At 43.6% G+C, this 13311-nt stretch overlaps 1 protein-coding gene across 2 annotated transcripts in view; it reads right to left on the minus strand.

The window, feature by feature from the left end:
- PPARA (peroxisome proliferator activated receptor alpha) overlaps positions 1–10574 on the minus strand; it is a 38495-nt gene extending 27921 nt beyond the window's left edge. For both annotated transcript variants that reach the window (XM_053387562.1, XM_053387564.1), the window contains exons 1-2: positions 10495–10574; positions 3338–3463 (exon numbers count right to left, since the gene is read on the minus strand). The gene's annotated coding sequence lies outside the window, so the exon portion shown is untranslated. The remainder of the gene's footprint in view (positions 1–3337; positions 3464–10494) is intronic.
- Positions 10575–13311: the final 2737 nt, after the last annotated feature.

The following is a 13311-nucleotide window of genomic DNA, read 5'->3' on the forward strand; positions in this document are numbered from 1 at the left end:
AGATTTCTGTGATCCCAAGGAACCAGGCAGCTCTTAAGGTACTTTGGAGGCAAACTGTTTAGGGCAGGCATAAGCAAAATCGGTCCTTCAAATGTTTTAGGACTGGAACTCCCACCATCCCTGACCACTGGTCTTGTTAGCTAGGGCTGATGGGAGTTGTAGTCCCAAAACATCTGGAGGGCCGAGTTTGCTTATGCCTGGTTTAGGGCTTTGGGACTTAACACAAGAACCTTGACCCTGGGCAAATCAGCAACCAGTGGAGTTTTCTCAGCAAAAGAGTTAACATTTTGCCAGTAACCTGTTCCAGTGAGCAGTCTGGCCACCACACTGCGCACTAGCTACAGCTTCTAGACCCCATACAAAGGCACACATGAAGCACATTCCACTAATCAAGTACTGATATCATCTGAAGTAGTTATATTCCGTAATTAGTAGCTCCTGCACTAATTATTTACTTTTTTGTTTTAATAAAATTATTCATATTTACAAACACATTAAATACTCCTGAAAACAAAGTTGTAGGATACCCTACATACTAACCTCTCTCTCCTTAATTCCCTGCATTTCCCATCATCCCAGGAAAGCCTATTATACATCCTGACATCATAAGTAAGCTCCAGAGTAGTGGCTATAGCCCCAGCAGCTGTCCGTCCCTGGCCAGTTTCTGCATCCCCAAATGCCACTCTCTCAGATTTAAGGATATCCTTAGACAATTCACAAGCCCAGTTGCCAGTTCTTAAAATGCAAACATACAGGCTCCTTGATCTTCTACAAGGATAAAAGAGAGATGTAGTAGCACTTTACTCATCAAAAATATAAAATGCATTAAGATTAGATCTTCTAAACTAGTAAAATAAATACAACAGAATTCTATAATGCATTATTAATTTAATATTATGCTGCTGTAATGCTATTTATAGGCACAGGACAGATAAGAAAATGTAGAACTCTACATTTTTTCATTAAGAAGGAACACACAGTAACATCATTCTCCAACACCCAAGGAAAAAAATCCCCCAGAAGGTGAGGAGTAGAAACCCCTGAGAGGGAATTTCTTTGAGCATCCAGTCTCTGATTCTAAGCTGAAATGACTAGATAGCTACATTAGTCTCTGACTCTAAGACTTGTGAAATACCACCGCTATCCTAAATCATGTCATTTCCACAGCTAGACATTGCTATTTATCGAGACTTGCAACGTGCCATTCTTTCCCATAGACCTGGGTGGTGTACCCTCTCAGACCAAGTGGGCTGCAAGAGTACATTGACATAGAATTTGTGTGCCAGCACTGAATTAAATTGCCATATCGTTAATTAAAGTATTGACAATATAATATTAGTTAATATACACGACTAATATATTTTATTAAATAGATAATTAAATACACCTTTAATAAATGTAATATAGTTAATTATTAAACAAATTTAATATACACAATTGGGATGAGTACCTGACAGATTGATACCGGTAGAAGCACAAGACAGAAATGCAGGAGAAGTCAGGATCAGAAGGTGTGTGAGAATCTGACTGCTGAAATCCCACCCAGAGAAGATACAAGTGAGGGAAAGGGAACCAAAGCACCCTCCAGACAACTGACTTCCCAGTCAAGGAGGAGTTGCTACATTCTGGAAAGAGTTTTCATTTAGGAGTTGACCAAATCTGTTTCCAATCTAGATGTTTCTGTCGCAAACCCCCTTTTTAATCTATTTTGAATGTTTCAAATAGTTGATAATATTGGAACCAGTCCACTATCCGTTCTCTTATCTCTTCAAAGCTTTTCAGCTTTAGTTCATATTATATTCCGGTAGTAGTTTTGGATCCAAATAAGGCTTTGCATGTATTACTACACCACTTTTTATCAAATTATTAGAAGAGATAAAGTCTAGTCCCAGTCTCTTATTTGATAAAACTCTTTTATGGTTTTTTTGCAACGTGGGCCTCTCCAGGCATATTATGTCATGTTTTTGTTTTTCTAAAACATGTGCCACCCTGTTTCTCTTTGCTTTTTCGTTAAGTCCATTCACATTCCATGTGATAATTTTGAGATCCATACTTTATTATAAATTATGACACCTGAGTGAGCAGTGCTCAAAATTGGGATAGGAAAGCTAGGCGCCACATGGCACCTGGAACCTGGGTTGTGGGTGCCAAAACACAATGTGTAAATACATTTCTTCCCTGCAGATCTCCCCGCTCGCTTCGTCCTTTTTTCTTACTTGGTGGAAGCTGCCTGGGTCTGGTTTTGTCTGACCTCAGGCAGCGATTCTCGAGCCTCAGCAGCAGAGGGCTGCTCCTGGTGGCCGTGGGGGACAGCAGCAAAGGTGGTAGCAGGATGCTGATGGCCTCGGCAAGAGGTGCTGGGGGTGCTGCCAAGGAAAGGAGCCGTTTGGGTTCAGAGCATCATCAGCGCTGCAAATGTGGAGCTGCTTGTTTGGCTGCTCCAACTTCGTAAGCAGCTCTGGCGGCTTCTGCATTTCAGCATCAGCACCACCATGGCTCCAAAGAACCCCGTCACTCTTTCACCCCACAAGGCAGCAGCAGGAGAGCTCCTGCTGCCGGCTCCTCTCCCCTTCCTCCTATTCTCTCTCTGTCTGGTGAAGCTCCCCCCTCCCTCCCCTTCTTCCGCATCTCCAACGTGGGGAGAAGACTCTAAGGCCAGGGGGAATCAGCTGGCTTCCGCAGTATTGGAGAATAGAAAGAAGGGAACAGAATGAGGAAGCTTCACGCTGAAGTGCAGAAGCTTCTAGAGCTGCTTAAGAAGTTGGAGCAGCCAAATGAACAGCTCCACATTTGCAGCACTGATGAAGCTCTGAGTGCCAGCCCCAAACAGCTCCTCTCCTCGGCAGCATCCCATCAGCACTTCTCCTCAGCAGCAGAGGAGACCCTTCAAGAGTTGCTGCCTAGGATGTTTCGGCACATGCGTCTTCTGGTACCGTGCTACCCTGTCAATCAGGCAGGGCAGTACAGCAGCAAAAGAGGCATGTATTTTGGTGCCCTGATGCCCCACAGACCAACTGACTGGTGTGGTATTGCCAGGGGGAGATGTTAGGCACCAAACAATGGCGCCTGGACATCTGTACTGCCTCACAAAAGGTCGGCTGCCAGTCAAAATTAGATGGGCTAATTTTGAACGCTGTGAGTGAGCCAACAACAAAATAAGAATTGAACTCTTGAGCTGATGTAAAACAAGACAGATCAGGAGTTATGATATTATAAAAAATACTATTTTGCCAACTTACACCTATTCAAGCAAGAATATCTGTAATAGTTTCTTTCCACAGTGCCTTAAAGAAATCAGAGTGGTTTGCATAATATACAAAATGCAAATTTTACTTACCATTTACAACAGATTCTTGGAAAACTAGAAACAAAAACTGTATCCATAATATGTTTCCCTTCCATTTTCTTGGCAGACTTGCTTGTTGTTAGATTCACCATGAATTCTGGATTTCTAGTGTTTTCACTTAAAAAGAAAAAGAGTACTACATAAGATAAACAGAACATGGAAAGGGGGCTCTTAAATGCAGCTAAGGCACATGCAAACTTCCGCAAGTCTGTTGCCCCCTCCCCCAAACTTTAATAAGGTATGTCTATTACTATCCAATCTAGCAACTGCACTTTCAAAAAATCTAATCAGCAGGTAAATTATTAGTCCCATATATTAAGATCTATACAAGCAGATACTAGATATCAAGAACAAGCCTGGTTTTATCAATTTGCCCAAGGCTTCTGTCTAGGTATCTTTAATGTTAGCTCTCTGAGCAAAGTGCAGACTTCAAAGCTCTTTGGGACTACAGCACAAGACACCTAACTATTTTACAAAGATTTCAACTATATCTTGAATATTGCATAATTCATGCTTAAGCAGTGCATTAAACGTTGTGCTCTAAGCTGCTGTTTTCTTCCCATTTTTAACTTTTGCTAAATATCTTCAAGATTTATGTGCATGAGATCACTATTATTTCCTCCTATCAGCTCTCCTGCAAGGGAGCCTAGAAAAGCTTTTCTGTTTCAGAGGACCTGCCCGTTCCAGGTAGGTCTTTTCTCAACCTTTTATGTCCATACCAAAAAGTTTTATTTGTTTAATTTATGTGACTCATATTGCTGCAACTGAATAAATATTCCAGCCTTTTCTTACGTTTTCTCCTATGTATACTATTTCTAAGGTTGCCATTTCCACCCTTAGACTTCGTCCTGTGAATTTAACAGTCCGGCTCACACAAAAAACTAAGAAAATGAAATATTTCGTGGCATGGAGAAAAAGTTATGAGGAAAAAACCATCAGCTTAATTTCTATATGCCAGGCTGCTGCTAAATGCATAGGACTAGGGCCAAGAAAAGAGGTGGCAACCAAAGCAAAAGTCCACATTCAGAATCAAATTTGGGAAAAGATTAGATTAGCGATCTTGGTGAATGGAAATTACACAGTGGCCAAGAATGAAAATTAACAATGAAAATTAACAAAAATGACTGATTATCGACTTTAAAGTATTATTATGCTTAGGTGCAACCACCCAAATATCCAATGCAGCATAATTTTGTTGTGTTTTAACTACACAGTTACTTGCCCAAGGCTTAGAGATAGCAGTATGTGATACAAACTAAAATAATTCTATTTCTTAAAAGAGTGCGTTTTCTGACACCTTAAAGATTAATATCCTAGATTATCTAAATTAGCATATTTAGTTTACCTGTAATTAGTTTATTTTACCTTTATTTAGTTTTTAAAAAGCTAATATTTCTTGGTCAGAAATATCAGACCAAGCTTGCCTAATACTGTATTTGGAATTGGTAGCCATGGTGAGAACAATATGAAATGAAGAAAAGTAAAGCTTGTTATAACTATGCTATTAACTACGCCAGTGGTTTTCAACCAGTGTGCCTTGGCACCCTGGGGTGCTTTGAATGATGGTTAATAATAATAATAATAATAATAATAATAAATAATTTATTATTTATACCCTGCCCATCTGGCTGGGTTTCCCCAAACACTCTGGGCAGCTTCCAACCGACTGTTAAAAACACAATACTGCATTAAACATTAAAAACTTCCCTAAACAGGGCTGCCTTCGGATGTCTTTGAAAAGTAAGATAGTTGCTTAATTCCTCCTCTAATGCCCTCTTGCATCTCTGCCTCCCAAAGGCTTGCACAGCTGTTTGTTGCAGCAGCCCTTGCTACAAGCTCCCCAGGCGAATGGTGCCTGGGGCTGGCCAGGGGGTGCTTCCCAGGCCCCTGTGGGGCAATGTGAGGAGGCCCCTCTCTGTGGGGCAGGTGCGAGGGCAGCAGCAGCAGCTGTTCAGAGGACTCCCCAGGAGAGGGAAGAGGAGAACACTCCCAAAGGGAAGGTGTTTGAAAAAGGGTGAGAGGCTGTCAGCTCTGCAGGCAAGGGGTCAAATAGCGGGGCTCCTGAGCCCCACTGGGGTGCCACAGAAAGAATGTAAGTTGGTTAAGGGAGCAGTGGACTCAAATAGGTTGAAAACGACTGAACTAAGCTATTAACTAGAAGCTGTCAGCATGCGACAGTGGCCACGCCCTGGGAATGGCTTCAACAGGCCGGCTAAACCAGGTGAGGGTAGCCAATGGGTCTCAAACCCTCAGTGAGTTACAGACTTCCCCCGCATGTGAAGACAGGCTCCAGCAGATTGAGTGGACAAGACCAAGAGTGGGTCCAATGGTCAAGAAAGCGGATTCTGCACACACTGTAGAGGGAAGTGAGGGGCTCATCAACCTGGGAAGGGAGCCCAACTAGGAGAAGGAAAATTCTGGTCCTAAGCCTCTGCCACCTTGTGGCTATACTCACGGTAAACCATGAGGAAGAATCCATACCTGCTGCCTCTTTGGGAGAATAAAAGGCTTAGGAGTAAACCCTACATAAACCCGGACAAGACAATCGGATGGCGTCTTGTGCACCTCCTTCTGGCAACTGCTGCAGCCAAGCTGATGCCAAACATCTTGCTCTGCTTTCCTTTGGGCTGAGAGGGTCTTGTTACCTGGCACTCAACTGTGTAACTGACCTTAAGGTGGTCATTCTTAAACAAAGCAATTTGAAAGAGTAACACTTTGCATTGACCAGAATAATACTTTGCATTGAAGTGGACTGTAGACAACAAAAGCTTATGTTATGAGCAAGAATAAATTTCTTTAAGATGACATTCTACAACTTAATAAAAAGATTCCTTCCAGCAGCACCTTAGAGACCAAATAAGTTTGTTATTGGTATGAGCTTTTCTGCGCATGCACACTTCTTCAGATGCACACGAAAGCTCATACCGATAACAAACTTAGTTGATCTCCAAGGTGCTACTGGAAGGAATTTTTTTATTTTGTTTCGACTACGGCAGACCAACACGGCTACCTATCTGTTATCCTACAGCTTAGTTGAATATCACCCAGTCTTTAAGATGCCACAAGACTCTTCGTTGCTTTTGCTGCCACATAAGCTACCCATCTGGAAATAGTTACATTTCTAAAGCTGAACTTGTGCAACAAAACTATATTTATGTCACCTACAAATACCCACAGGCCTGAGAACCACAATTACTTATGTTCATACATTTCTCCAGTTGGACTCTTCCACCCTTTATAAGTCTCAATTACAGAAAATAGCTTTCACAATGAATATTCATCATACACAAATCCCTGTTTCAGTTTCATATATTTTAACATCACTATATCAATCAATCAATCAATCAATCAATCATACACTTTATCAAAGTCACAGCTAACCTTAGAAGACACAACAGAAAAACTCTGCAACATATAGGAAATATAATTGAAAACCTTATTTGTTGTTCTTTATTAAAACCTGTCAGAAATTCTAACAAGCTGTGCAATAGGTCTTCCAATCTGCTGTTTTACTTCTCTGTGGAAATATTAACAGCATTCTACAAGTCAAAAGTCTCACAATTGTAGTAAAAGATTCAGGATAAGTACATTCCTTGTTTCTGCTGGTGTTATGTACACAAAAACAATACCATGCCTTTGCAGTATCAGTAACACCCCTATGGTAGGCGCTTCATTTACATACATTAAAATGCTCATTGTAAAATGAATACACACCTAGTCACAAGAGGCCTAAATTTAAAAATGACCTGAATAAATCCTATCTCTTACACACCCATCCCAAAGAGGAAAAAACAAATGGAAACTTAGGCTTAATGGATGAGAGCAAAAGCTGGAAGGTATACGAGTCTAAATAAGTAACAGACAATTCTTACATTTAAATTAACTCCTACAACAAATTAAAGAAAATATTTGAAACATTACTTTCATTTACTTGCTACAACAAGCTTTTAATTTCTCCACAATTAATCTTTCCATGTTTGATTTAAATCTCAACAGGTAAATTAAAACAGATTAATAAAGTGTATTTTGTGGCAAAGTTTCCCATCTAGAATTACATCAAAACAACCCATCACATTTCGGCTAATAAAACTCTTGTGATGGGGGGGCGGAATCCAACCTGATAAGGCAGCCATCATTACCCATGAGAACACCAGGCGTGCAATGCTGGTCCACAGCTACATTTATTCCAATGCAAAAACTTTGAAATTCAAATTATATTAATGAAAAAGGCAAGGGTGAAAAAGTAACAAATAGTTAATGTTTAAAAGTAAAGCAAGCAGGTTTAACATAATCTATCCACACAAATCCTCAATTCCAAAATCCCCACCTCCATCTTATTACTGCAGCAGTGCAGGGCACAAGTAACTTGGCAAGATTCCTCCTCCCACGTCCCAGGATCACCATGCCAGGCCTTCCCAAAATGGAAAGCGGGGGAGGGGAAGGAGAGAAGGAATATCCCACGTACTTGGATCATAGAAAGCAGGAGAGTCACCAAGGTCAATCACCAAAACGCACTTTGCTAACATAAGATGAACAATATGCCTCTGAACACAGAAAGATCGCCAAGGAAAGTGTTGTTGCCACATGTTTAAACTTATAATTAGATGCTTTTGCAGGCCAATCTTTCTAGCGTTTACCTGGAAATAAATAATCCCACTAAAATGATGGAGCAGCCTTCATTATTATGCATTGTACAGCACAAGTTCAATTATAGTATAGTATAGTATAGTATAGTATAGTATAGTACAGTACAGTACAGTGGTACCTCAGGTTAAGTACTTAATTCGTTCTGGAGGTCCGTACTTAACCTGAAACTGTTCTTAACCTGAAGCACCACTTTAGCTAATGGGGCCTCCTGCTGCCGCTGCGCCGCCGGAGCACGATTTCTGTTCGAAACCTGAAGCAAAGTTACTAACCTGAAGCACTATTTCTGGGTTAGCGGAGTCTGTAACCTGAAGCGTATGTAACCTGAAGCGTATGTAACCCGAGGTACCACTGTATAGTATAGTATAGTATAGTATAGTATAGTATAGTATAGTATAGTCATACCTTGGGATAAATACGCTTCAGGATAATTATTTTCGGGTTGCGCTCCGCGGAGACCCGGAAGTAACGGAGCATGTTACTTCCGGGTTTCGCCGCTTGCGCATGTGCAGACGGTCAAAATGACGTCATGTGCATGTGCGGAAGCGGCGAAACGCAACCCGTGCACGGGCAGTCGCATCTTATGTTCTGTTCAGGATGCGAACGGGGCTCTGGAACGGATCCCGTTTGCATCCCGAGGTACCACTGTATAGTATAGTATAGTATAGTATAGTATAGTATAGTATAGTATAGTATAGCAATGTATTTCACCTACAAAGCGTAGTTACAACCTACTAAGGTGTTATACTAACTCCAGTTATGAGTTGAAGGCTGGGTATAAGTGTCAGCTTACAACTGATAATTCAGATAAAATGGTAATTTTGTCTAGTCTGCCACCTAAATACCATTTGCCAGAAATACTACATTTTTATAAAATAAATTATATTCATCAATCCACCCAGGAGCAACAAGCCTCCTGCTTTGTGGGTATGGATAGCTTCCAACTATTGTTTATGTCAGGGACACAACTGTTCTGCCCTCGTCTCAAGGATAACACTATCACCCATCCAAGACTACATAATCAACCCACCTATGTTGGTGTGCATATGACCTACATCCAAAACCAAAGAAATACTTCACATATTCAACAGAAAGAATTACCACCTAAATTGTGATGGCAGCTTCTTTCAAGATCTTTCTTTTGCGCCAACCTCTATGTTACTCTGTTATAGATATTTTAAGGCCCTTTACGTCAGAATTCACAGGCAGTTTCTTTTGAAACACCCCAGCCTTTGGTTAGGATACAGGGCACAGTCTACCAACACAAAGTCCAAGAGTGTGATAAAATGCAATTACATCATCCCAGCCTGAGCTTTTGATTCACAAGAATTGATAGAGATCATCGTTCCCCACGTCATCTTGAAGAGGAGTTCTGTGAAACTCAATCGTTTACATAATCCTCAAATAGTCTAGCCACTAAAATATGTAAGATACTGGTTTTGCTAGCCTATCACATTGGTACTGCACCCTTCCTTTAATGAGTTCAGGGCGGCATACACAAATGTAGGTTGCCATACTTTGTCCTCACAACAAGCATGCCAGGCTGGTTAGGCCAGGAGGGAGCAATGGGCCCAAGGTCACCGGCTGAGTTTCAGAGCTGAGCAGGGATTTGAACTGTGAACCCTTGATTCCTGAGACCAGGAAGAAGGTGGGCTGGGGGAAATCCACACTTTTATCACCACTAATCCCTGCATAACTTGCACATAGCTCTGAAGACTTTTTAAAAGTTTGAAATAAATAATAATTGCTAAGAGATCTTGACCTATTTTAACCTATTTTAACAAGAATATTGTTGGAACATTTCCCCCTCAAGCTATTTATGCAATACCATTAGAGTACAGTGGTACCTCAGGTTAAGTACTTAATCCGTTCCAGGGGTCCGTACTTAACCTGAAACTGTTCTTAACCTGAAGCACCACTTCAGCTAATGGGGCCTCCTGCTGCCGCCGCGCCACCGCCACACGATTTCTCTTCTCATCCTGAAGCAAAGTTCTTAACCTGAAGCACTATTTCTGGGTTAGCGGATTCTGTAACCTGAAGCGTTTGTAACCTGAGGTACCACTGTATCTGGACTTTACAAGGTGACAAAAATGGAGCTTAAACTCTGCGTTTAGACCAAAAAAAGGGAGAAGACCATATAAGACAAAGTTAATTATGCTGCACTTAGGTTTTATTTCAGCTGAAAGAGAGGAATACGCAGCCAAACAAACACAGGATTTCCACTTTTTAATCTGAAAAGGATTCCTATACTCTCTGCAGTCTTTGACAGGCAGGAGTTCAACATGTGCAGCGTTCCCTCCCCAGGTGAAACTTTCCCAATTGCTACACCTGTTGCATTTCTTCTTGACTGCGAAGTTTGAAGGGAAGCAGGCAGCCCAACGATCCCTTCTTACTTCTGTTCCTACTAGAGTTTGTCCTCCCCGAAGGAAGGAAGGAAGGAAGATTAGAAGCAGGAGGAAAGGCGGCTACCAGCCTCGCATTGGGGAGCAAAGGAATACACATACCATGGAGCAAAACTGACAGGCAGAACTTCAAGCCGCGCGGATTCCCTCCGCCTGGAAACGCGGCCGGGACGAGGAGCTTCGCTGGACGGCGCGCCAGGGGCCCTTCACGTCTCCGCGCTGCGCAGCAACCACCTTGCCTTGCCTACGGCTTTTATATAAATAAGCGAGGAAAGAAGGTCACACGCGCCCTTCTCGAGCCCGCCTGACAGACAGCGATTCAACCAGTAGAGCTCCTCCTCTTCCCGCCCGAGAGGGCGGCTGCGGAGGAGAACTTCACTTGTTGAACGTGCGCCTTGGAGACGCCGCTTAAATGCACAAAGGAGCCGCGGCAGAAAAAGGCCGAGCCGCTCGCTGCGCTTCCGCCGAGGAAGGAGGTCGCGCACACCTGGCCTCGGCCGCCCGGGCTCCCTCCGGGCGCAGCTGCGAGGGGCCGCGCGTCCCGGGGGGCGCGGGGTTGGGGGTCCCAGGGGCCTGGCCGCCGCGGAGTGGCAGGTACCGGAAATGAGGTCGCCGTGTACACAGCAGCCCACGTCCCCGGCCCACGCCCGCGCACACCTCCCGCCAGGGCCGGCTGCTATTGGGCCGCGAAGGCCAGGAGGACGGGCCAAGCCAGCGGGCGGGGGCGGCGGGGGCGGGGGCGAGGGAGGAGGCGGCTGGAGGGGGCGCCCGGGGGCCGCGCACCCTCCCCTCGCCGGGCGGGCGGGCGGGAAGGTCCGAGGCGTCGCTTGGGCAGCCAGGTCCGCGGGAGACGCGGCGCCCCCAGGCAGCGGGACAGAAAATGGGCTCAGTTGTATTTGCCATGTTCTGTTTGTGGGAATGTTCAGGGAGGCAGGAGAGGATATATTGTTGAATTATATCCTTCCCAACTTGTGTTAACAAGTTCTACAATTTAGCAGAGTAACATTCCCCTTTTTAAACTTACATAGCGGACAACGTTTTTGCCAGGCTGGTTTAAGCCTCTAAAATAAGTTTCCTGGTAATTCCCCTTTTAATCCCTCCTGAAAAGAATAGACGACAGAGGAGGAGATGGCGGGACAGTGTTCTCCAACTACCAGCATGAGTCTGACCAAACTGCGGGAGGCAGCGGAAGACAGGAGGGCCTGGCGTGCTCTGGTCCAGGGGGTCACGAAGAGGCAGACACGACCAAACACACACACAAAAAGAATAGACACAACAGTCTTACATAAAAGTATAAAATAGTTTGCTCACTCATCCTGTTACAAATGGATCCCAGAAGGCAGACTTAAGTGACAAAATATATGCACCTGGAATCTATCCCATAAGGAGATAGTTCCTTTGAAGCCAGGAGAGCATCTCAGGCGAATGCTTCTTCAAGGGAAGCAAAAGGAAGAGGAGAGAGATGTGGTGTCCTGCCATGTGCTTTTGTTGTAACCAGCACAGGTGAGGTCACGCCTACCTCTGGTCACTGTGGAGGAAGTTTGTCCCAGCCCAAGAGGAAGCAGGAAGTTTATCTACTAGCTGGACAAACGTCCCTCCTCATGTCTAAATACGTCCACGCTAGGAATGTTGTACTTGACTGCTCTGTGTTTCACACCCCACAAATTCTGTTGTGTCGTGTTATTGTTATTTATTGCTTGTAGGCTGCTTTGGGATTGGTTTAATAAAAAGCAGCATGGAAATATATAATCAATCAATCAAACCAAACCACCAACTCGGCAGGTGCGAGGGTTTTCCAAACAGGGAGGGCAAAATTGCTGCACCTATAGAATGTCAACAGCTATGGGAAACACAGGCCGCCGCCTCCTCCTCAGGAAACAAAAAGGAAGCAGCCGGCCTCAGGTGTGGGGAGAATTGCAGAGTTGGAAGGGACCCCAAGGGTCATATAGTCCAACCCTGAACTGCAAGACTCAGACTAAAGCATCCACAACAGGTGGCCACCCAACCTCTGCTTAAAAACCTCCAAGGAAGGAGAGTCCACAACCTCCCAAGGGAGACCATTCCACTGTGGAACAACTCTTGCTGTCCAAAAGTTCTTCCTGCTGTTTAGTTGGAATCTTCTTTAACAGGGCTTAGACTCCCATTGGATTTCAATGACTCTGTGTGCCATTCTTTTCAAGGTGCCCCATAACCAACTGGCTGCTTCCTCAATTGGTGTGGGAAATGGCCTTCCTAACTTAAATTGAGGAACACTAGCAGCACCCAACCACTTTTGGTTTTTACCATTTTTAAAAGAAGAGCTGGATGCCATTGTCCCTAAAATGAAATAAATAAAAGGAAGAGCTAGCTGGTCATTGTTGGAAATCAAATGTTGGACTAAACAGACCTTAGTTTCTTAAGATTCTAAACATAAGGAGAGAAGAAGACATATACAGCATATTCTCAGCATTTTAAAATTAATTAATTTTTTTGTTGGCGGGGGGGGGCTGGAACGGATATACAGTACACCCAATGCCTGAGCCAAAAATCCACCTATATCTGTAATCAATAAAGTTGTGGCCATTTCTAATCCAGATCATTGTCTGCTTGAGTTTTTAAATCACATCTTACCCTTGGTCACTGCCTGTCAGGGTGGCACTGTGACTGGGCTTGCAAGAAACTAATTTTGTGGTGAGTTTCCCCACCTTTTCTCAGTAAGAAAATCACTGAGTATATTAAAAATAACAATGGAAGCTAAATCTGGGTGCATAAAGATGGAGGCTAGGTGGTGATTCATTAGCATGGTATGCTGAAGGGGGGAGAGTTGGTGGTTTCCCCCCCTCCTGCCTAGGAAACGGGAGCAGAGCCAGTAAATGAAGTGGGCATGTACAACTCATCCTATGTAGTAAACGTCCCTGGAAAGTACCTTCAGGAAGATTC

The sequence above is a fragment of the Podarcis raffonei genome, chromosome 5, assembly GCF_027172205.1.
Source record: "Podarcis raffonei isolate rPodRaf1 chromosome 5, rPodRaf1.pri, whole genome shotgun sequence".
Lineage (NCBI taxonomy): Eukaryota > Metazoa > Chordata > Lepidosauria > Squamata > Lacertidae > Podarcis > Podarcis raffonei.